The sequence below is a fragment of the Rissa tridactyla genome, chromosome 10, assembly GCF_028500815.1.
Source record: "Rissa tridactyla isolate bRisTri1 chromosome 10, bRisTri1.patW.cur.20221130, whole genome shotgun sequence".
Taxonomy (NCBI): Eukaryota; Metazoa; Chordata; class Aves; order Charadriiformes; family Laridae; genus Rissa; species Rissa tridactyla.
The window spans coordinates 7,294,709-7,319,865 of record NC_071475.1 but is presented as its reverse complement, the minus strand read 5'-3'; the positions used below and the strand labels follow the sequence as shown (position 1 = coordinate 7,319,865).

Below are 25,157 nucleotides of genomic sequence, written 5' to 3'. Positions count from 1 at the left end.
TTCTGACTTTCTAGGTAACCTATTATCTATATCCTATTCCCATGCTACCCAGTGTATTGTTATGGTGTTACCAGATCAAAGTGCATGCTGGTTCTGTTTCAAGCAGAAAGTAGCTACTTCTGCATTTTAGAGACCGAGTGAGGAATGAGTAAGGACTAGAGAATCCTTCCCCATCTTACAGGAATCATAAAACATATCAGCTAAGACGTCTTTTTGCCTATTTGCCACCTGAGTGGAATGCCAATCTAGGTTAAAGTTCTGCCTATAGCTTTTAGCCATTCTCCTCTACCAAATGTAATATTCTCCTCTACCAAAATAAAAGAAATATTTTTTTCCAACACTTATTTAGGCAAGCATACTACATTGCATTTAAATGTTCCCATGTGGCCTGATGTTTGTGAGACTGGAATTTATCTGGATGTTTTTGTTGCCATTCTGTTGGCAGTCAGTATAGGCTTGCTGTCTTGCCAACTAAGCGATCTTAATAGCACTATCTGTTTCTTGAGTAGCACCATTTTTCTCTGTAATTCTCTACTTGCTTCTCATGTTAATTTTCTGTTGCTTAGAAGCTTCTTGTGATAGCTATGCAGTTTTGCTTTGTACTCTAATCTTTTTGCACAAGAAGTATGAAAGCAGAAGGACAGTTTAAAGAACTGTGAATTTCTCTATTGAATCATTATGTTCTAGAAGACGAGTGACTTCACAACAGATCCAGTTGGGAGGCTTATAAAGGACTGAATCTAAACCTCAAATACCTTGCTCTTCCTCCTGAATTTAGCAATATAGCTTTTGATTAATTTATGCAGCTTTTATAAGTTTAGTCTCAGTTGGTTCAGCTCACTTCTGGACAATTGGTAGGGAGCACACAGAAGACACAGCCACAGAATATGGACAAAGGCAAAAACAGAGTGGCAGTCTATGGTTAATTACTGTAAATCATCAATAAAACCACTTATCTTTAGATTCTCCAACCAGCAGTAGAGGCAACTCATGCCATGCTTCTTTTACTACTGCCTTCCTGCTTGGAGGCTATATTCCCAGATTAACTGGTATAGAATCATAGAATCACAGCATAGTTTGGGCTGGAAGGCACCTTTAAAGGTTTTATTCCACCCCCCCTGCAATAAGCAGGGACATCTTCAACTAGATCAGGTTGCTCAAAGTCCCATACAACCTGACCTTGAATGTTTCCAGTGATGGGGCATCTAGCACGTCTCTAGGCAACCTGTTCCAGTGTTTCACCACCCTCACTGTAAAAAATGTCTTCCTAATATCTAGCCTAAATCTACCCTCTTTTAGTTTTAAACCATTACATCTTGTCCTATTGTAACAAGCCCTGCTAAAAAATTTGTCCACATCTTTCCTGTAGTCCCCTTTTAAGTACTGAAAGGCTGAACAACCCCAACACTCTCAGCCTGTCCTCATAGCATAGGTGGTAGAGGGCTCCAGCCCTCTGATCATCTTCATGGCCCTCCTCTGGACCCGTTGCAACAGGTTGATGTCCTTCTTATGTTGGGGACTCTAAAGCTGGACTCCAGGTGGGGTCTCACCAGAGCAGAGTAGAGGGGCAGAATCACCGCCGCCGCCCTGCTGGCCACGCTGCTTTTGATGCAGCCCAGGATATGGTTGGCTTTCTGGGCTGCAAGCACATATTGTCAGCTCATGTTCAGCTTTTCATTCACCAGTACCCTCAAGTCCTTCTCAGCAGGGCTGCTCTCAATCCTTTTATCTCCCAGCCTGTATTGATACTGGGGGTTGCTCTGATGCATGTGCAGGACCTTGCACTTGGCCTTGTTGAACCTCATGAGGTTCACACAGGCTCACTTCTCAAGCCTGTCCAGGTCCCTCTGGATGGAATCCCATCCCTCAGGCATGACAACTGTACCACTCAGCTTGGTGTCATATGCAAACTTGCTGATGTTGCACTCGATCCAACTGTCTATGTCACTGATGAAGATATTGAACAGTACTAGTCCCAATACAGGCCCCAGAGGGACACCATTTGCCACTGATCTCCATCTGGATATTGAGTCATTAACTACTACCCTCTGGATGTGACCATCCAACCAATTCCTCAACCATTGAACAGTCCAGCCATCAAATCCATATCTTTCCAATTTAGAGAGGAGGATGTTGTGGGGGACTGTGTCAAAGGCCTTACAGAAGTGCAGACGGACAACATCCATAGCTCTTCCCTTGCCCCTGATGTAGTCACTCCATCATAGAAGGCCACTGGGTTGTTCAAGCGGGACTTGCCCTTGGTAAAGCCATGCTGGCTATCTCGAATCATCCCCCTGTCCTCCATGTGCCTTAGCATAGCTTCAAGGAGGGTCTGTTCCATGATCTTCCCAGGCACACAGGTAAGGCTGACAGGTTGCTAGTTCCCAGGGTCCTTCTTTCTACCCTTTTCAAAAATGGGTGCAATGTTTCCCTTTTTACTGTCATCAGGGACTTCACCTAACTACCACGACTTTTCAAATACCATGGAGAGTGGCTTGGCAACCACATTAGCCAATTCCCTCAGGACTCTTGGATGCATCACGTCAGGTCCCATAGAATTCTGTATGTTCAGGTTCCTCAGGTGGTCACGAACCTTGTCTTCACTTACAGTGAGAGCAATTTTTCTCCCTGAGTCCCTGCCTTGCGGTCCATCCTCTCAAGAGGTGTGGAGAGAGAGGTTGCCAGCAGAGACTGAGGCAAAAGGGTTGTTGAGTACTTTAGCCTTCTCCTGATCCACTGTTACCAGTTTGCCAGATATAGATAGCATGATGTGTGACCAGGGAGAGACTGTGCTACTCTGTGGACTCCCTTGTCCCCACTAGTAGCCTTATAGATGCAACTGTCCTTGCAACTGTTCAGAACAATCTTGAGAAACAGTCGTTTGATGATTCCCATTTACCAAAAACTACAGTAATAATACCAGTTCCTAAAGACTTTAAAGGTCAGAGCATGCTGTAATAAAAATGACTATCAGACAGAATTTCAGCATTGTTTAAAACTCGTTAGTGTTTTTTCTAGCATTTTTCCTTCATTGACTGCATAGGTGCTCACAGAGGTATGTACATATACAGTTTACGAAACCTAGAGTCAATTCCAAACCTTATTCCTGCCTTGCAAAAAGAAATCACCAGGGAAACTAAAGAAAAAACAGGTATCAAAAAATACTGGAATTCCCCTTACCTACTTAAATTGGAGCATAAAGAGGAAAATATGAAACATTTAAGCTATTAGGGGTGTGGAAACCCTAGCTTTCTCAGTTTTCTGTCCTCTGATCAAGTAAGATTGGAACTGCATTTAAGTAGCTGCTGGCACAGCTGTTTTCACCACTGAATGTTTTTCACAAGCACCGAGAATAGCTGAAGAATGAGTTATGTGTTTGTTGATACTTTGACATACTGTTCTCAAGGTAAATATCCTTCAGGTAATTTATGGATTCAAAGGACAAGTATTAAGTTGGGACAGCAGAACTTGATTTTAAAAAATAACTGATTCAAATCAGTTTTATGTGATTTAGAAAAAAGGTCCTTAAATGACATTGTATCACTGACATATGGAAATTTTATAAAAATTACCCACTGAAAGTGAACCCATAACTATATATAGTTCAACATTAGTCTGTGAGCCAATTTAAAATACATTTGAGCAAACTTACGACTGGTTTTGTTACTTCCAGTGAGGTGCTTACAATAGAAATTTAGAGCATTTTTCTATGTAAAACAGAGCTCTAAATCAACTTATCTTATAGAATGTTTAGGAGGAAGAGATAATTTGAAGCTTATCAAGACAAAACCACTTCACATAAGAAATCTTAAATTTAATCTAAGTTCTGTAATTCCATATGAGTGATATGCCTCACAAAGAGCTTGTGTGTGAAGACCAGAGCTAGCCTGGAAAAGAACAAAGATTGTAACAATGCTTACCTATGCTGCTTTAAGTGCTGTTAGTATCCTGCAACTTTTCTGCCTTTTGCTTCTTCCTTCCTAGTAAAGCAAAATACTATATAAGTAACATAGTTGGTAAATTTTGAAAACATTTTCTAAATTCTTTTGACATGCCATGTGCCAAAACAAAAGTAATTTCCCCTTGATTTTGCAACAAGTGCTCCACTTTGATATATGCCCTTGATAGTATCACAATTCGAATATTCTTTGCATTAATATTCCCATCCATTGTTTAACAACTTTTGAAGCTAACATATGTGCTTCCCAACCTTTACTTCTGTATTTAATTATTGTGATATGTGTTTCAGTTGCTGTTGTTCCTCACAAAATTGACTAGCAGATTGTGAAGGTTAAATGAGTTTTCTGTAGTATGAGAGCTTCTTTGGTTTCTTTTTTGTCATAAAGATCCAGTTCTTTTTATATTAAAATGATCGTGCTTAAGGTGTTGTTGCTCTTTTAGTTAAACAGGCACCATATACCATCTTTTTTCATGCATTGCAGAAGGAATTAAAATAAAAGCAGAAACTAACAGAAAATCTTTATCCTTGTTTTTAAAAAGAGGTAATGAACTGTCATCATAACAGTAGGGTAAATATTGAAGTCTTGATGTACAAACCTGTTTCTTTTTCTGCCTTTTACACTGATATTCTACGTATCATCCTCTAACAGTCTCTGAGGGTATTCATCACAAGGTATCTTTTGAATAGGCGCTCTGCCCACTCAGGCAAGCAGCATTCTGAGAAACCATCATGCCTACAGTAAGTACATATACCTCATATACCTGTGATTTAGCTCACTCAATGTGTCCTTTCCCAGTAGCTTATGATTGCAACATAGGCAGAGTTATAGAGCTAGTAAGGTCATTTAATAAAATAAACAATTGATAGGCTTTCCCTTAAGCTAGTGCATCTGTACTAGCCTTTTTCTTTCCCATTTTTTATCTTATTCTTGGAACTATGAACCAGTTAGCCTTCTGAGATGTGCTTTCTTCTCAAATTGAAGGCTGGTACGTGTCAGCTCTTCTTTTCACATATCACATATTTTTGCAGTATCAAATTCATCCAGTCTAGATCTTTTGAGAAAGGAGTACATGACATAAACTGTGAGAAAACTAAACAAATCTTTTATGGCTCTAGGCCAGAGTTCTAAATAGGTAACTTTCATATTTTACAGAATAGGTCAGTTTTTTCCTGCCTGGTTACCTGCTTTATATGTAAGTTCCATAATAAACATTTAGAAGGGGTAAAGAGAAGGGGCATAAAGCTTATGTGACCAGTTTCTTCCTTCATTTACGCCCATGGGGGCAATTTTAACCACATCATCAATCTGGTGATTTCAGGCTAGAGACACTGTATGAAGTGACAAAACCTGGGGTTAGAAAGCTCCCAAATGTTCTAAAGATTTTACAAAATGAATTTTTAAGAAAAATATTCTGTCTTCCAGAGTGGCATACAGGCTGCTTTACTTAGTGCAGAAGTTGTGGAGGGTGCAAATTTATGTGAATATCAGTATCTATATAGGTTTATTGGCTACATGTTCAGCTTATTTACTCAACATAGTATATTTCAGGTTTTTATGTGAAGAAACATGCTCCCAAGGTTTTATACTTGTTCATTGCAATTCCCAAATTCGACCTGGCTAAGAAATTTATGCAAGAATTTGAAGTAATTAAGCATCGAATGGAAGAAGTTGAAGAAATTTGAAGAAAATCTGGGTCTGGATATAGCCCTTGCAACAATTATAACACTTTGTGTCCCTCATGTAAAGTGAGTATCTTCAGTTATTAGAATTGTTTGTGTAAAAAATACATTAAGGAACTTCATTGTTCATTAGTTTCAAACCACAAAATCGGCATATTTGAAAGAGAAGTTTCCCAGTATCAGGAGACAAAGATTGGACTTTGCTCATTCAAAATACATTGTTAACCATCTAAAGAATTACCTAATTTATTTAGTCTGCACTGATCAACTTCATTCTTGATGGAGACAGCTGCTATGGCATGTGATGAGAAACAAGACTCCTTGCTATTCTGCAAGTTTTCTGACTAAATTGGCTAGTTTCCCACTAGCCTCAATGGCCACAGACAGCAAGAAAAAAAAAAGATGAAAGAAAGACCCCTTAATGAGTTAGAAAAATTTTAACAGTTCTCAAAATTTTTCCTTCATCTTTACCAGTTAACTGAGGGATTGTAATAGAGGGCTTACTTTGTGGGGCTTGGGGTTGTTTTTTTTGGTTTTTTTTTTTTTTTTTTTTTTGCTGTTTCTAAGATTTAAATTCAAGTTATCAAGCTGCGTTGATTTGAAAATTGGTGTTTACATTTTATTTATTGTATTGTATGCTATGACATATGTCTATGACCCTACATCAATTAACCAGTTTCTTTTTCAAGATATGAGTGTTGTTTCAATTATCCTTTTGAAATTTTATTTGTGGCATGCTGTAATTATACCTTGCACATATATTTTGTAAAGTTTCCTGTTGAACTGAGAAACTGTGCATTGTGTTCACAAAAACCAGTTTGTTGTGTTCTCTGTATTAAGCATGCTGTGAAAGCTTGTCCTTTGTGCTCAAAATGTAAATTGGACATAGTTAATTGCATCTACTGCTGGTGATCATGTTCAGAGAGTGCAGATTTCTGGAGGGAAGTGTGCCTACGCTTCTCCTCATGCTTAGATATAACTGTGAGTCCTCCTTCAGATATGCTTTATTATTGGCAGGGTTAGTCTTCATTGCCAGTGCTTCTTAGGAGAAACAAAAACATTTTGTACTCTACTTGTTGATCTAAACCTGGAAATGTTTCTCTGTGTTGGATGTAGGATACTTCTCATTACTTTCTGTGCAAAGCCCATTTCCTGAAATCTTAAGTGATGAAACTCTATCCTTAAAGTAAAAGTAACACTACACTCTTACACTGTTTGTAGGCTCTTTCAGTCAAGAGAGAGGTACAACACATAATGTAAAGAGAGGCTGCAGTTCTGCGGTCAGCAGCTGCAGCTGCTGAGGTAGTGAAGAGGAAAGTTCATAAAAGGATGTGGCGCTCTTATTGAAAATACAGAATCATTTGTGGATGCCTTGTGGGTGCAGTCACGGGAAATGCACAGGGTGTAAACTCAGCAGACATCTGGTGATGACAAGCTACCAGAGAGGAATTAATGACTGGCTTCACAGAAGGGGCTGTTTTGGTTAGATGCAGTATCATTGTTAGTCTGCCAAAGACATGAATACTGTTCCCAGTTTTGAGGAAAAGAGAAGTGACTAATAGTGAGTTAGAAGAAACTGCCAATTGGTCTTAAAGAAGTAGTTGTTGAGTTGACCAGTGGATAATACATTGTGGCTTGAAGAAAATACTTAGTGAGAGCAAACCTGCAACACAGTAATAAAGAAGTAGCCATGAAAGTGAAACTGTATTAATGCACATGACCCAGCCTCCGTAAAACAGTGGTAATCCAGCACAGTATATTCTCTGGATTCTACCTAAAACCAACAAAAGATAGCTTTAGGATTGAATATTAGAAAAAGAAAACAATGAAAACTTCTTTCAAAAGTTCTATGATGCTTTGTTGCTTTTCTGACAGCTGTATACTAAGGTCTTTTCTCACAGATGTTTGAGGATTGTAAATAATGTCATTTCACATAGAACAAAGAGATAGACACACACTTTAAATCTCAGGACCCAGCAGAAACAGACCATAAGAAGAATAACCTGATATGATAGATGACAAAACTGGAAGATTTTGATTTATTAATACTATTGTTACTTCTTCAGGACTACTGTGTTCCTACTTCCTGGATATACAAAAAATATTAAAACAAAAAGCAGAATAAAGTTTGTTTGAAAATACACGCTACGTAACACCATGGCTCTAGGACTCATCACTTAAGATAAAAATAGTTTCAGATTAGAAACCCCAGAATTCACTGAAAAATAAACTACAATTCCCATGCATCACAGAGCCAGACAGACGCTCATGTATCACTTTGCAGGTAAACCAGTTTTTATAAGGATGTGATTTACCGAAAGTATGAGATTGGCAAAGACAAGATATTAAGGGCTCTTGTTCCTGCTAAGGATTAGAGGGGAAAAAAAAAACCTGTTTCTGCATAAGTATAAACCAGCTCAGTATAAAGGAACAAAGTGAACTGTACCATCAAACAAATAAGCAGTAGTGAGCTAAAAGAATGTTTTCCTGGGATCTCTACCCAGCTTTTCTTCAAGAGGAGATTTCATGCTCAGTTGAATGTTAGAAGCAGATTATCTAGAAACACACTTCACTTTTGGTTATGTATTGCATTTGTTTTTCTCTGATAATAACAGAATATTAAATCTATTTTTTGGTAAGCAAAGGCTTCTGCTATAGCAGTAGCCCACCTCTTCATGTGCTTTTTACATATTTTAGCAGTTGCAAGTATTTATGTAACACATAATCTCTAGTTACAGACAGAGGTTGCAATGTTAGAAATGGAGAATTATGACTAGAGGTATTCAAAGAGATTAGGATTTGCAGTTTGTTTTCAATACTGTTGAATAACATTCAGGGTTTTTTTTTCTTTTTGTTGGTTTTAAAATTTTCTGACATATTCAAGCAGATTTTCTTATGTGCTGCTTTACTGAAGTCTCAATTCCTTTCAGCATATGCTTCAGAATAGTTTGTTTTCACAGTATCACAAGTGTGTGCCTGGGACAACAAAAGTCTTAAATTTTTATCTTTGTTTGCAGACCTCAAAAGAGGGGATGTTTTTGAACGCTATTTTAAAATACTGAGTAAACAAGGGACAACACACATGAAAGGATAAATGAGCATATTTTCATCAGGGTGTGATGAGCACATCATCTCACGTGGTGCTCCTTGATTTGAATGGACTTCCAACTGCAAACGTCAGTGAAACTGTCTATATAGAAGTCTGATAGTGTTTGCTTTTCCTAGTGAGAGTCCTCCTTAACAATTAATGGCAGTAAAGCATATAATGAAGGTAAAAGTAAGATTCTTTCTTACAGGGGGGGATGACAAGAAAAATCAAATAACTTTAAAGTAGCAAGGTGATGCAGATTAGGCTGCTGAAGTGAAGAGACAGGCTTCACTGTCTTCATGTTCCTTAATGACAAATTGAGTCAATTTTGGGAAACATAGTCACTGCTATTTGCCTGCTGTACTGTTACATATATTAACTCAATTCAGTGAGATAAATAAGACTTGAGGAAAACTACCAAATCTGTGCAAGGTAATAAAATCAATGCACAACTGTAATGTTATTAAAAACACTAGGACTTCATGCTCAGACTTCAGGAAATACAAAGGGAGTCAAAATGTACTACACAGAAATTAGCATGTACAATGACCCGGAAATTTGAGGGAAAGATCTGCCCACTATCCAGCGTGTAACTGCAGAAGATAACTAAGAAATATACAAAAGTGACCCTGCAATGGCAAAATACTTCACTTTACTAGATATGGGAATTGTAGACACTATATTTGCTTTTGTAAACAAAATGAGTGTTTAGTATGTTTCTCAGGATTAAGTGGATATAGGAAGAGCAGCCAGTATTGGATTATCAATCTCACAATCCTAGAAGACAGGTGTATGCACCATAAAAGGGACGTATCTGGGGCAGCTTTGCAGACAGCTGACACAGGGGAGCTGTCACTGCACTGTCACAAAGGGCAGGCAAAATGTGTAACGGCAGGGGAAATTAATGCTGTCACTTCAGCATGGAGTGATTTTTGGGATTAGGCAGGGGACTTTGCTGTATGGAAGTACAGATAATGAGGCATTATCCACGGCAGTGGCATCAAAAGGCAATCTTGGCTCTCTGTTGGCAATAAGTAATAATGACACTTGATACCACATTCATTGGTTGGTGACAACAATGTCTTCAATATGAGTGTACAGGATAAGCTATGATACTTGCAGTATCGGCCATTATTTATGGCAGTGTTCATTAATACAGCAGTAAGAAGCATGCCTTACATTAATTCTCAGTGGTACTGGCTCCAGCAAATGCATCACACCACTCTTACGTTTGTTATACTCATTTCCTTTAGAATATAAAATAAAGTTCAAGGTTTGGGCTTGAGCCCAGCATATCTGATTTCCTGAAGCACTGAAATAACCGTAACGTTCAGCAACTTCATTCCTCTACAGTGGATATACATAAAAGTAGCTATGTAAGTGAGCCTTCTGAGATACCAGGCTGAGAATGAACTCTCCTACAAACTGGAGGCCCACTAGAAAACCTGGCTTTCTACTATAAGACCTCATCTTCACTAAAAAAGCCTGGTCCAACTGAACTAAAGCAAGGTACTAACCATGCTTTTGCCCTACTGGAAAATGGTGAAGCACTTAAAGGCAGAAGCTGATCACGCTGCTGGGTGCACTGCTCTGGAAGGTGCCCACTGCTGCCGAGGGCCTCGAGTGGCTGCGATACCCAACTGAGGAGCACCAGCGTCCACGTCTGTGACAGGGAACTGGACACGGACATCACCACTGCCTGCATGGGCAGCGGCAGGGAGGGATAAAGTCTCGCTACGACTACATAGAAACTTAAATTTAAAGCCACATGAGAGGAAAGGAAAATCAATGGTAGTGCTGCAACTCTGTCACCAGTGTGGGCCAAAAGCAGACGCATAGGCAACAGCATAACCATGGGACACACATTGTGGCACTATTTTTCCTACTTGTCATAGAGTGACCTCCTTGTCATGCTGATTCAAGGGGGGGATCCACACGACTTGTGAGACTTTTCCCCAGCAACTCGCTTTGGGCACAGCTGAATCCAGGAACAGCTGTCACGGCCCACAGCAGAGCCCCAGGTGTTGCTCCTCAACTCACCAGCTGAAACTTGTCTCTGGAGGGCTGTAACCTGAGGGGTGGCCGCCTGAGGAGCCGCTCTCCTCGCGACGGGAGAGCCACCCTCCTTCCCACGCTAACGGCCGCGGGTGAGGAGCGCGGCAGAGCGGGAACACCACCCCGCCGGCCCTCACCACCCCCGCGCGTGCGCACGGCTCGCCCGGGCGGCCATTACCTCGGCGGCGAACCCTCCTCTGCGCCCGCCCCTTGGCTGCTACAGGTCGGTGTCAGCGAGCGGCGGCGCACCCCTTTTCGGCGGCCTAACGCATGCGTGTTAGGAGAGGGCGAGTAAGTTTCCATTTTGTGTTCGTTCCCCCCTCCCTCTCCCTCCGTGTGCTGCTGAGCTTCCCACCGGGGAGGAGGAGGCGGTGGCGGCTGCTGAGGAGGGCAGTCAGGGAGCGCAGTGCCGGCCCCGCCGCCTTACCGCAGGGCCGGCCGCAGCGACCAGGCGGCCGCGCGCTCCCTGAGGCGGCTGCCGCCGGCCCTTTCTTCCTCTTCTTCCTCCCGGTTGAATATTGAAAAAACCCCTTATGGGAGCATTTCGCACCAGTTTAAGTGGTTTATTCGTTGAGACCGCTTGGCCATCTGCCCTCGCCTGGGGCTTGCGGTGCGCGGGCAGCTCGGCTGCGGTGGTCGGCGGGAGCGGCGGGGGAACCCGCTGTCCGGGCAGAAACGCAGGGGTTGGAGCAAATTGGTTAATCTTCACGCCCCAGCAAAACCAAAGCAGTCATTGCAGCAACGTCCCTGTGTTAGGATCGCAGAGAGTCTGGCCAGTCGCTTGAATCTGAATGTATAAGGTAGCAACACTTAAAATAATTCACACGCTTTGTGCAAGTGATCGATCTGGTGCTCTTACAGCAGTTCATGAAGGATTTTAGCTCAACCTGGGTAGTCTGGGTGACAACACGATACACACAGCCAAAGGGAGTTGTTTTTCTAACGATGCTATGTGTCCAAGAAACTGATCACTTCCGCATATTCTTATAAAGTCACTTAGGAAATGAGTAAAATCAAGATGGAGAACTAAGGAAAAATAAAAAAAATAGTCACTTTTTCTTGGTTCTAAGCTAGAACTGAAAAAAAAAAGTGCGCTCAGGGATGTTCAGGTGAAAGTAGCTTTTGAAACAAAAAGCAGCTTAGGCTTAAATTATTTTTTGTGGGGCTTAATGTAATTAAAAATCTTAAATGATAACATTTTTAAAAGGAGGAAAATACTAAGTTCAGTTCAAAGAATAATTGCATGCAATATGACATCTGTAAGCAGTTTTCTGAGTAATTAATTTTCAAATGTTGGATGTTGGTGAGTCAAATAAGACATTCCAGAGCATGTAGTAAGATCTTGGCTACCTAATTTTAAATTGAATCACTGAAATATCTAATGGAAAAATGGCATTAAATACTGTGCCTTTTTCCTCAGGGCAAAATGTCTCTTATCTCGAATAAATAGTAGGGCCTCTGATTTCATACCCTTCTTTCATATTTTCCCTCAAATGCATTTTTAGATATTCTGAGTAGTTTTACATCTTTGAATGACAGCAGAGTACCATTCCTATCTTTAAAAGTTACATTCCGGGTGCTGAAAAGAAATTCTGCATGCACACACTGGTTTTTTTCCTGTGAGTGTTAGGCATAGAGTGCTGGTAAAAGCTGAATTTAGTTCACTTGTCAATTCTGCCACTTACTATGAAACCTTTAGTTGTATTTCTTTCAGCTTGTTTACTTTTTTCCCTTGTAATATGTTTAGGTAGAAATGTTGCTAGTTTCACTCAGTGTGAGCTGTTATGTTTCCAAGTATAGCAGTTCTGATGTAAGTTCTAATTAAATCTCTTCAAAACATGTTGTTTATTTAATTGGTATTGTAGTTTTCAGAAAACAGAAGAATTAAGGTGGCAATATGTGAAAACTGTGGAGCCTACCTGTTTTCATTTACTTATTTATTAAATGAGGTTTTACAGTTGAGTCTGTTTTTCAGATGTTCGTGTTCAGCTTTTTATAATTTTGTTTTACCTTTGTTATGGTTTATGTCTCAGTCTGAGAAGAGTGTGTTTAACTAAGGCTGTAGTTAATAGTTGAATATTTTAGTTTAAAAGTCTTTGAGTTGTATGTTTGTCAGTTTCCATTGACTTTACTAGTGACCAAATTGATGTTTTTACATGTTAGGAAAACTGGAGGATATAGAGATGGTATTGGAAACAGTGTCTTTGGTCAACTCATGTAACTTAATGTTGAGGACAGGATTATCCACTTGTCTTGCATATTACAACTGTGTATGTACTTTATAGGATTTGCCTTTTTGTAGTTCCAGTGTGTAATCCTCTCATGTTCATTTTGTCATCTGTCACGTGAATCCTTTTGTGAATTCTTAGTAAATAGAATTATTCAGTTTTATACGTCTCAAAGTTATTCTTTTTCAGTGTCTGCAGCTTCATTTATGTCAATTGTGTTTATATAAATTTTATGTATTTATAATTTCGTCTACTTTTGCAAAAGTGAAAAATATTGCCACTTTTCAACCTTGTCAGCTGATTTGTGTATGGGATGTCATTAGTGTATATATAAACAGCTTCAGACAAATTGGTGATGTTTACTACACAGAGGCCCAAATGTTGGTGTATTAAGACTGCAAGAAAACTGTTGACTTCTGTAGCTCAAATTCTAATACTAGAATGACTCCAAAATGCCAGTTGATTATTTCCAAATAATTTGGTGCTATGTAGGCAATGTTTTATTTTGCTCATTAAGATTAATTGTTTTTTAAGTGGAACTTACGTTGACTGGTATCCTCCATCTTTTTTCCATTTTTTAATAATAAGCTATTATTAAATGGCTTGTTTGCCTTACTATAGATTCTTCGTACTTACAGGGCTACATGGTTTTGTTGCTTTTTTTTTTATTTCCATAACCTCTAGGGGGAGGTGGGCACTTTAAAGAAGGTCTTAATAAATTATGTTCGTTCATTCTTGTCTTTCTCTACTACACCAGTAATTTATCAAACGAAACTCTCAGATATGTTTGGCAGCAATATGTTCTTTGTGCATCCTTGTAGCCTATAACTCGTGTTTTCTCAGTGCAACATCAAAATATGTATCTAATGAATCTTATTTTATTTTAAAAGCCTAACCAAATCTAGGTTTGGTTTATTTGGTGATAAAATACCTTCTGAGTTCGAGTGGTTGAGTCTACATGAGGAAAATATGATTGTTCCTAAAGCTACAGGGTAATTCTGAATATCCATCATAAATACTCAATGTCAGAATTTGAAGCCTTTCGCTTCTGAGTATTTGTAAGTTTTTATAGTAGTTACCCCTTTGCATAATAGGGTGCACACAAAGTAAGGATAAAATTGGGTTGTACGAGAAGCAGATTCATAATGTTCAGCAATTGGAAAACTTTACTAGTAAAAATGAAACTTGTGTTAGTTGAACTTGATTCACATGCTTTTTTTTGATTGTATTTGTAAGCTGTGTCTAGTCCTGTTTATGGCTAACCCATCGCTTTCTATGTTGATGCAGTCTTATTGGTGAGTATGCTATTAGAATTTGCTTGTTCTCTCAAAAGCCAGTGACTCAGCTTCTTAAGAAGTTCTTAATTAAGACTAATTCCCCTCCCCCCCTTAAAGTTCAAGACAGTAGATCTGTTCATTATATTCCTACAAGGAAGAGATGGGAGAGTTATTGTTAAAAAGAGTGCTCCTCTACAAGTGCTTAGATTGTGAGAAGGCATCCTGTACTATAAGAGGACCCTAAATGGAGGTTCAACAATATGTAATCCCTCAGGGAGGTGTATAAGGGCAGGAGGGAGGAGAGGAGAGGAGAGGCTCCTCAGAGAGGAGAAAGTATATAGATAGGTTCCTGCAGATGGTTCTGGTAACAGGGTGGAGGAAAACACTGGTTTTGAGTGCATTGGACTTGGAATATTTTTCAAAATAATCTTTCCATTTTTTCATAATCATAATTTTCAAAATAATCTTCAGTCCCCAAAAGTGGAAATCATTAACACAAGGAATCCTATAGCCAGACAGCACAATGTATTGAAGGTCTATTTTCTATTTTACTTGTTTCCCCTGTCTTCAGGTGAAGTTCAGGAGATAAATGTTGCAAACTTCACGAATGTTTTCATGGATATTAAGTTTTAGTTGATCTTTTGCTGTTATTGTGGTATTCCACCAGAAGATATCATTGTGCTGAATTTCAAGGATTGGGACAGTAATCAGATGATTCATTAGCTGCATTTTAATAGAATTATTATCTATAGTCAGCCAGAGAATTTGCTTTGATAGGCAAATGGAACATTAAGGAGTCATCCTTGATTCTTAGTCTGGTTAAACTTTAGCTTGAGGTGGTATTGAAGAGGAGCTTGATCAGCATAGCAATTATTCAGATATAGGAAAACTAGCATTCTGGAGGCACATTTTGCAGTAATCAGATTATTGTAATTGCAGACAGTATGTTACTGACATTTCTAAGGAAGTGCTTTGTTGACCAGACTCCATTTTACTGCAGTAATTAGAAATTTCTTTTTCCTCCTGTCTTATTTCTTATGTAGAAGAAATGGTGTCACAGACCAAGTAGAGTTCAAAAAAAGCAAGTGTTCATAATGAATAGACAAAACAGCTAACACTAATGAGGATAAAGTGTGAGTAAAGAAAAATTAAGTTCAAAAATAAAGTCAGCTGCTGATACTGGACCTTTCCAGACTCTGCTTTTCCAGATTTCACAAGATTACTTCAGCTTGCTTCTGCCAGTTGTTCTGTTTGAGTTACCAGGTTTCAGCTTCCTTGGAGCAGAAGACAGGCAGGATAGCGTTCTGATGTACATTTCAAGTGAAACGTTCTCCTTGCAAATACTTGTAATGAAGCCCACGGAGTAGAGGATGTGTATTTTAAAATACTTAAGGTAAAAGTAAATTAGAGCACTGACTCCTGTAAAAAAAAAAAAAAAAAAAAAAAAAAAAAAAAAAAGCTTGGGAGTATGAGTAGCTGTATAAATAGTGGTGTACGTCTATTGGCCCTGGTGCCAGTCTTGGCAGAGATCCCTAGATTACAGTTTATTCTTGCTTTATATGTACAGAGCACAGAAATGCTGATTTTGTTGTAAGATTCAGAATACTGATTTGTCTTCATGTAAGTGAAAGCTTTTGAACACTAATGCTTTTGGTATTACTATTTTCTCTGGGAGAGCCACAGATTCCTTGGATCGTAGGAAGAACTACCCAGAAAAACACAGTCCTGTCACATTAACAAAAAAAAAAAAAGGAAATGTGTAGGAATCACTTAAAACTTAAAATAATTATCAACATGCAACCCTGCAGCAGACTCAAGCATTGGTATTTGGTGAAAATCAAAGAAATTGTCATGGCCAGAAGCCCCTGGTAATATTTGCTTTCTGTTTCTTCTTAGAAGGAACTTGGAAAAGTCAGGCATATTTTGATGGGCAAAATGTAGACTTTGGGCAGATCGTGCCTAGCCGAGGTGGTGATTTAATGAATTCAAGGTAGGTCATTGATGGCTAATAGCTAGTTTTTGTATGTTAAAAACAGGTATGCTGCATTTCCTTTGGGGATAAAGGTTTATATTCCTTTGTGCCATGAGAAATAGAAGTATCCTTGGATGATAGAGAGGTTTGGGTAATGCCAAATCTAATTCTTCAAAAACGAACCCTCGGTCTCAAACACTTAAAATTACAGTAGAAATTTTCAAAACAATATAGTGTTTCTAAAGGCCTACGTTTTTGGAAGTGGTGTGGTCATTCTAGTAGTAAACTTAAAATATGATAAATAGGCCTTAGTAAAAAAGCTGGTTTTAACCTTGTGGAAAACACTAAAGAAAATGTTCTAATTGTGAGATGCAAATAAACCTTTTGATTTTAATCAGAATGTGTGCTTTTCCTCTCATCAATTTTCACTGCAATACTGAGTATTCCCAGTATAGCTCATCAGATTTGCACAGTAACGCAACCAACTCAGGAACTACTTCTATCAACTTCACATTTCTAGGTACTCCAAAATACAGGTTTTCTGTATTGGCACTGCAGTGCTGCCTGTTACTTTATTAAAATAATGCTGTGGCTTGCACAGATTTAGCAAGATCTTAAGTTGCTAAAAATCTAATGTGTCTAGTAGGTATTGGCCTTGGAAGGTATTATGTTGTTTAGAAGTTGTTGCACACTGACTTGTTGAAATGGTTTACATATGTCATTTAATTTGATTTCAGAATTGTTTCTGAGATGTCAAAGGCTTTAAATTGGCATAGTGCTGACATTTGGCAATAAGTATGCATATTATTTGTCCCGTTCAATGGTATTATGCAAATACTGAAAATTAAGTACCTTCTGAACTGTTTTGCTGGATTTGTGTATGAGTCTTAACTGAGAACTAAGAGATAACGAAGGCATGTTAGAAAGCGCTAGGTAACATACCAGACTCAAATTTGCATTTAGCTGGTATTAAGACTGGGAATCGGTGTTCTGTTAATGGAAACAATAAAATGATTCCCTGAACGGGTAGGAAGTAAAGTATTTCATCGTCTCTTTGGATTTGGAAATAACTTTTAAATAGCGTTAATGTGTTTTTATTTTTTTTTAATGGTCACAAAGATGAAGTGGTGCTGAATTTTATCTTGTTTTCTGTTGTCAGTATTTTGTTCTTTTTTGATGCTTTGTCTGATTCTTACCACCTTCTTGATATTCCACTTTCAACAAAAAAAAAAATAATCATTAACTTGATGTACTTTACCCATGATCTTTGGCATCTCAATGAATCAAAACCAGTAGCTTCATTACATGCTTATTTAATATACAGTAGCAGAGCAACCAAGCTGACAGTCTTTAGATCCCTATGTGAAAGGACTTTGAAATTACACTTGCAGAGAAATCTATGTCTCCTTTTTCTTTCTTGTGCTGGGACATCTCCTAATGATTTCAGGCTTTCAGTCTTTTTAGTGCACGTTGTGTTATTAAATATTTAAGAATTATATGGTTGTGATGAATACTATTTCAGAATAGCATTCATCGCAGAGAAGTTTTCAGGTCAGATTTGGCTTTAAAACATTAAATTTTACAAGGAGATGGGGGAAGGACAGAAGGGAGCTTGCCTATATCTAAGGTTTATAAAACTCTTCAGTCATATTTTTGATCAGGCGATGTTTTACTGAGGAAAATGCATAATCTTGTTTAAAACATGATTAGGTTCATGTATTTATGGAAAAAAATTAGACCAGCACATCTGGAATGAAGAGCTAATAGTCTACACAATGTTTCAATAGAAAATGTTACAACCCTGGACTTCAGCCTCCATTGCTATGCAAGCTTTCATAGAAGTTGTATTTAAATTATCATGAAACTACAGTGATGTTAATGTTTTGTGAATGTTGATTGTCAAACTATTGTGCCTGTTTGTGTGTTGCTGCATGCAAATTATCAACTAAAATTTTTGGTTCAGTTATTACAGACTTGTGTAAGAGTAGTGATTTGCCTATTTAAAAACTCTATTATTATATACGCAATAGGTATTATTAAATATTTGTTATTTATATAAATAAACTGTTATAAATTTCTTTATCATAAGTTGTCCTTCTAAGTACTGAATTGGAAAAGGAGTGTTCTTGGCAGTTGGACCGTAGCAATTAAACTGTTCAGTGTGGGACTGTAAGTAGTTACTGGTCTGTAACTCTAACAAAAATCAGGCTTAGTTTTTGCAGTTGTTGGATAAGAGGATACTAGGTACGGCTTTTGAAGCAGGAAAGATTTAGAGCTGGTTGGACGTTTATGCAACGCTGCAAAGAATGTTACTGTGGTTTTTACTTTGTCTAACATTAGAGTACTTCAAATTGTATCCTGAATTCAAAGTAGTGCATTTTAGAATAGACATTTCTATGGGAGTAGTCAAGTAAATGAAAAGGGCTCTCTTAGAAGACAAGTATTTTTAAAGGATTTGTGGGCCTAAAGATGTACACAAGGGCTTTAAAATTTGAAAAGAAAATATCAATGTAGATTGAGGTTTTATTCTGTGTTTGGCTGCTGTTTTTTCCTATATCTTTTCTAGAGTAATGTTAGTTTTTGAGGTACGCTTAGCATGTATGTAAGTGTTCTTTGTACATTGAAAATATGAATATGAAGGCAGAATTCGAAAAGATAAATTCACACTATGTTATTCCTTGAATGTTTTCTGTTTATTACAAGACCCACATCTTAACTAGTTTTCAGTTTGTGTATTGTGTATTATGCAACTACCGCTAATATTTTCCAGTGTTGCAAGAAGCCACTTATTGTAGAGCTGCTAATTCACAAATATTTTTGTACTATATTACCTGAAGAAAACATATTGAAACTTTAGGGCTGATGGTGATGAGATGATACGATATCCTTTTCCTGTAAGCATCAGAGGCTGAAATCACATTTTAATCATTCAAATGATAAGAATACGTTTCTGAGACCGCTGCTGCCAGACAAAATGCGTTGCTGCTGTGGTACTAGCATTGAGAAGGACAGGCATACAGGCAATCAAAGTGACTGTTAGTTTGGAAGCTGTGCTAGCATGGATTGAGTCCATGCAGAAACCATTGCAGAAATGTTTGAAGTCAAAGGTGAGAAAGAGCTTGAAAATGGGAGTGAACTACGCCTGTAAGACTAACTTCTTGCTATGTAGATGCAAGAAATACTGAGCTAGTGCTTGAGTCCGGATACAGGGGTATGTCTAGAGATACTTGTGTAATCATTTTAGTGAGAAGTGATTAAAAAAACCCCAGTTTCTAAACTGCCTGCTAACAGCATAAGCACTACTGCTTTTTTAGGACAGAGTCAGCCTTAAGAGATTCAACCACTATGAAAAGTAGGACTTATTAACAGAAGCTTTAATTCCTTGTTTTTATTTTTTTTTCTATTTTTAATACATATAACCAGCTCAAGGAATTTGAGATCAAGCAACTCCATCTCAGCTGCTGGTCTCCTTTCCCATGTGTAATGTGTGTGTTATTCTGGTACAGCTGTTTCGTGGATTGTGTGGTGAGTCAGACCAGTGGAGACATCTGAGCAAATTGACTGTACAAAACCGGGTTGTTTTCAACCTTGACAAACTTGAAACGTTCATTGTCTGTAGGCTGTACAATGAATTGGAACAGTTGTTTTCATGAGCTTATGCAAAATCTGGGGACAGTTGCTTTAGGTGGAAGAATTGCTAGCCTTATGACCCAGAAAATTGTGCTTGAAAATATGGGGTAACAGAGAGTGCCTCATCCTCTGAACCAGATTTACACTGCAGTAGTATAGATGAAGTGCTGCTTTATTTGTGCATTTTCCCAGTTGAGGTGAAAAGGAACAAGTTCTAAACAGCCTTTTCATGCTAGCCATATCTGTGCAAATGCTTCCATAAATTCAACAGGTTAATGTAAACCGGTTTGCTTGTGATCCAAAGTGGACCAGGTAATAATTAATCTATTATTGGATTTCTCTGTTGAAAGGTGGCTGCTGCTTCTTAGCTCTTAATGACAATGGGGTGCTTAGAAATAAGCTGAATGCTGTCATTTCTTTGCGGATACTATTTACAGACATCCAGCCATACAGGCACTGCATCAAAACTGGATTTATTCAATATTAGAATCAAACCGGGATGTGGCCATGTTGTAATGGATCAGCAGCTGAGTTGCATTACTGTGTACAGAAGTATTGGCACAAAAATATACATTAAAATTTTGTATTGGCATAAAAATATTGCACACAAGTTCAGCATAAAAATATATTTTATTAGTGTGTATTACCATCAGGTCATACAAGTTCTGCATTTTAAATTTAGTCAAATAGAGCATGGGTAGATTGTTGGCCTACACCGTTAGTGGATCAACAGAGTTTTTCTAGGATATGCTTTGTGAATAATTTTTCCTTATATATCTTTAGCAGCCAGCACAGTGTATATATTGAATTAAAAGTTTTTTAAAAAATTGAAATAAACACTACCTTGAAACCTATTGCTTGAAGCCTATTGCTATGTGACTATAAATATCTAGTGTTCCTAGCAGAAAATTCTTACTTTAAACTTTCTCTGACAGTTTAGGAGAACTTATTATGAAGTCAAATTAGAGTGAAGGCCAACAGTGAAATCTCATCCCCCATCCCTGGTTAAGATAGATGTTCAACAGTTCTTATTGAAAACAATGAAACATGTAATTGTGCATTTGGATTTTTAAGGATGTTAGAAAACAAAAAAATCTCGAAAGCTGTAGTTGAAAAAAGAGAAAAGCAATTTTAACTAATAATCAGATCAAGGCCAGGGTTTCCTCAGTCTAAATTTATAAAAAAAAAAAAAATTATTGAAGAAAAAAGAGCGGATTTTGACTGAATGAGCTCTTCCTGAAAGTGCAGTTCAGCAGAGCATTGTATCTCTTTACATCTTTTTAGAGAAACATTCGTTTTCCTTTAATGATGTGAGTGATTGAACAAATACTACTTTTCTAGTATACTCTGATGAGCATTCCGTAGATTGGAGCTTTCCTAAGCGGAAACTGTTGTAATTAGTGGTACATGCAGGCTTCTTTCTTCTACCCCAAACAAAACAAAACTGGAATTTACCTTACAGCAGTGTGATAACTTGCATTTCATGTTAATAAATCATAATGCAATAACATAGTCATAAGTTACTTCAATAGTTATTTATAACTTTTTCAGCTCAATTTAATTACTTTCATTGTCTGGAAATTGGGCCTTACTCAAATTTCAGTTTCTCTAATGTTCATTTCCAAATGCTAGGTCCTGTATGGCTCTGTTTGCAAGGTCAGAACGCTTTACATTGTCAGACTGTAAGTGTCTGTACACAGTGATCAGCTCCCTCCTCAACCTTCCTGATAAGCTGAATAAGTTAAACGCCTTATTAGGAAAAGATGAGGATATCAGATAGCTGTGGTAAAACACAAGCTCTAGGATAAAATCCACTGTGAGCAAAGGAGAGAGAAAAAGACCAAAATGGTCTGGCGGAAGAGGAATGTGATTGTTGTCATAATCAAAAAGGGTTGGTTGGCCTAGAACAAAATCAGATAGTGAATCAGTGATACACAAATGGTGAATTGCTGTTCTGGAAAGCTGTCTTGTTCATGATCCCACCTTAACATGTGTTAGCTCTCAGCAATGCTTGTTTTCAAATTCATAAACTCTATTCTGTTGGTTATTGTCTCAGAGGCTATGTCAAATATTATGATGATTGCTCTTAATGATCTGAGTGTGGATAAGGTGACCAGATTCTGTCTTTAGAAACACATTTGGCTTACCTTGGTGCTCATAGATACTGGAAGGGTAGTGGTCGTTCTACAAGGAAACAGCCAATCTGTAAAATTCCTTTGTGAGCCATGTATATTTACAAATTCATGTAGTTTACAGTATTTGCTTCGTACTTCCTTTCTGGCCATTCTTATATCTTAAGTGGTTCGTTCAACTGAACGTCTCCCTGTAAATGCGAAGAAGTTAAGCTTTAAAACCAACTAGACAAGAAGTAATTTGAACTAGTGCTGTTAGATCAAAGCGTATTTCACAAAGCTATATTGTCCTATTGCATCCCTCAAATGGAGTTTAGTTTTGGGTAAATACTGTATTAATTAGGATCTCTGTTCTACTCACTGTTGTTCCTTTCTCAAAAGTACCAAAGCCAAACTTCAGCATTTTAGAAGTGTCTTTGTTTAGTTATTGTGTTTTACTCTCTTGCTATATTTTTCAGCTTGGGCAGAACGCTGTTGTCACTCTCAGTGTGGAAGGTCTAGTCTGATGAAGGTTGCACATTCTGAATCTAAACAGGGCTTTCAGCTCTCAATGTTAATTCACCTCACTTCATCAGGCATAAGTAATACAACTACTTGTAGTAAGCTGTTCTGGAGCTTCCATAAAGTATAAAGTTTCTCTGTTTTTCCAAGTGTTACAAGCAATGGTCAGTTTTGGTGAGTAATAAATGGTTTATAACTTTTGTTGTAACAACTGTGCTTCCAGAAAGGAAGTCTTCTCGGCTAGTTTCAACTAAGGCTAATTCATGTCTAGTTCTGAGAACTTCTGATCTTTGTAACTAGAGAACTTTACTAGTCATCACTGCTTGTCAGATTATTTATGCTGCAAATCTTGATTTATTTTTTTTAACTCATTAATCTCTGAAAATCTAAGATAATCAATGTAACTGAGAAGCTTTAAGTAGCCTACTGTATGCTAGGTGATCAAGGAGGCAACTACTGGCCACTCCTACAAAACTGAATTTTTAAAATGTTTGTGTAACTTACATTTTTTTTCTTTTAGGTGTCATCTGTTCAACTTAACTGACAGAAACTTGCATAACTGGCAGAAAAGGCATTTCTCTGTAGAGCTGAATTGTGCAGCTTTAGTGGGACACTCAGGGAGTAGAATTTCAGAGGAATCATTCCTGAACCTTAAGGATGTTGGCTATTTCAAAAAAATATTTAAAGATGCTTTTATTTTGGTAAAATGTTGTCTTTTTCTTTTCCTGAAGTAGTTTTGTCATCTTTGTGTTGCTACATGGAAACTGAGAGAGACTAACATTGTGCAAATCTGATTAAAATTATTTGTGCTGTTTCAAAGGTCAGGCGCACTCAGTGAATTTGCTTTCAAATTATTTTGTTTGTTCTGTGTACGTATGCATCTTGAGCTCTATAAAGGTCAGGAGAGGAGATTTATTTTGGAATTTAAAGAAGTTAGGTTTTTACTGCTGGTAGCCCTTGTTGGTTTCATTTGAACTAATGAAAATTGTTTTCCTGTGTTGTCTTTTTGCTGTCAGTTTTATTTCTCTAGTGAAGCTCATTTGTAACTATGAGGTCCATTTGAAAATAAAACAGTATTAGTAATGCATTTTATTTTTTCATGTTTTATGTGATCTTAAAAATTAAGTACTGTTTGCACAAATTAAACATAAAACAAAATTAAAGTAGTCTTATTTGGTTTTTGGTTTCTTGGCCTGCTTAATTCATGTGGCAGACTAAGACTTTCCTAGCTAGAATAATGTATTTAAAGGATACACAGTATTTAACAGTCTTTTGCCACAAATAGTTTAATAAAATAGGGGTGGTGGTGCAATCTCTTAGAATTTTTAACGGTCCTGCTTATTAATGTTCAGGTTGAATAGCATAACCACAAAAGGATTCATGTGTGTGTCAGTGAAACATAACTAATTGCAGTTTTCAGTCACAGAACCAATGACGATTAGTAAAGAAGTGGGCTTCTATTAAATACAAAAGAAACTGCATCTGTGAGGTGTCTAATTTTTGTCCTTCAAAGGGTGTTACATAAATCCCCTTACATTATAGTTCTGTCTGTAGAATGGTAGAAATATTTTTGTTGACTTTTAAAATGATAACTCCTAGTGATAAAGAGATTTTAAAAACAGTAATAATGATGATTTTTCACTTAAACGTGAGTACCTTTTGCAAAGTTTACATTCACTTGGAAAGTCCTGAGCTGTTTAACCAAATCAGATTTTTTCTGTCGAAAGTATTCTGATGTTCTTTCTCTTCTGACTTTAGGAAGTGAAATCTGAATGAGGCAGAACATGCTTATTGAATGAATATAATAGCACAACTTAACAAAACTCTATGTTTTAGTGCACATTTTATGGAAAGGATGGATGTATTTTGCAGTTATACGAAATGTTAGAAAATTGTTCTGAGTCTCTTTTTATGGGTAAAAGAATATGAATCTCATCTAGGAAGTTGCGGCTCTTTCAATAGTAATAGATGTCTTTCCAAGTAGAGCACTAATCTTCCTTGCCAAAGATTAATTTAGTATATATTTAATCTGCAGTTGCTTCAGTTTGTGTGGATGTAACCAAGCCTTGGGTACTGGTAGCAACAGATTGGTCACCTGGATTTCTTCTTAGTTTAAAAAATTGCTTTAATAAATTGGGTATTTGGCCAGGCTGGTGGACTCTAATTTCATATGGCAAACAGTTGACCACTGGGTACATGTAATTAGAAAGACACAGAAGGATGGTGAGGCCTAGACTGGTAGTGCATTTGCTGTGGGAGTCTTGCCAAGATGCTGCTACTGCTTTGAGGCTCTTATTTTTCTTGCCTGCTTCTTACTAATTAGTATAATTTGTAAGCTTCCCTCCACCGATTCATTATTTTTAGCAGCAGGTACTGTCTTTTCTCTTTACCTAAGTGTCTTCAATGAAAGAGACTTTTCTGTCAGCTTTTCTTCAGTTTTGCCATTTGAATTCTAGTCCATTAAATAGCTCTAGTGTTTTGTACCCTTCCCAGTGCTACAACCAAAGCAGTAGCTGTTAGGCCTTGACAGTATGATTTTTAAAAAAAAAAAAAAAAAAAATGTGGGAACTTCAGTATATTTGAAGTACCACTTAGAATATAAGTGTTTTGTAACATAAACCATAGAAAACTAT

The 25,157-nt window shown here is 37.6% G+C and overlaps 1 protein-coding gene across 2 annotated transcripts in view; it reads left to right on the top strand.

Annotated features, from left to right (window-relative positions):
• Window positions 1-11,008: 11,008 nt before the first annotated feature.
• Window positions 11,009-25,157, top strand: part of FHIT (fragile histidine triad diadenosine triphosphatase) — a 607,729-nt gene continuing 593,580 nt past the window's right edge. Inside the window, exon 1 of one of the 2 annotated variants that reach the window (XM_054216108.1) lies at window positions 11,009-11,075. The gene's annotated coding sequence lies outside the window, so the exon portion shown is untranslated. The remainder of the gene's footprint in view (window positions 11,076-25,157) is intronic. The other variant, XM_054216110.1, reaches the window with a different exon arrangement.